The following is a 423-nucleotide window of genomic DNA, read 5'->3' as shown; positions in this document are numbered from 1 at the left end:
CGCACCAACCTAACACCCCTCTGCATGCCATGCCAGAGAAGTAAAGGATGCAGCAAGTTGGCTAAGAGTGCCCTTGCTACACTGGTGAACCAGCAGCACCAGGAGGATGTTAAAGCCTCAAGACATCAATGCAAAATGGGACATCCCTGCAGCCACGTCTGTGCAAATCCCCCACGTGGCACACAGCCTCGCAGAGCTGTTGGTCTCCTGGAGGTCTCCTTGGTCCTGCTGAGGTGCAGCCCAGACCACACTGGGATAATGTACTCGGGGATGTGTCTAGGACCACAGCAGGACCCTGATGAGAAACAGCAGCCTGACCATGCCCTCTGGAGAGGGCCAACTCAGCTGGTTTGCTGTGAGCACAGACTGCCAGAGTGGGCAGCTAGGATCCTGGCTTGGCATTGCACAGAAGAGCCCACGGTC

The sequence above is a fragment of the Cariama cristata genome, unplaced genomic scaffold (assembly GCF_000690535.1).
Source record: "Cariama cristata isolate BGI_N322 unplaced genomic scaffold, ASM69053v1 scaffold24630, whole genome shotgun sequence".
NCBI classification, from domain to species: domain Eukaryota; kingdom Metazoa; phylum Chordata; class Aves; order Cariamiformes; family Cariamidae; genus Cariama; species Cariama cristata.
This window is presented reverse-complemented; position numbering follows the sequence as displayed.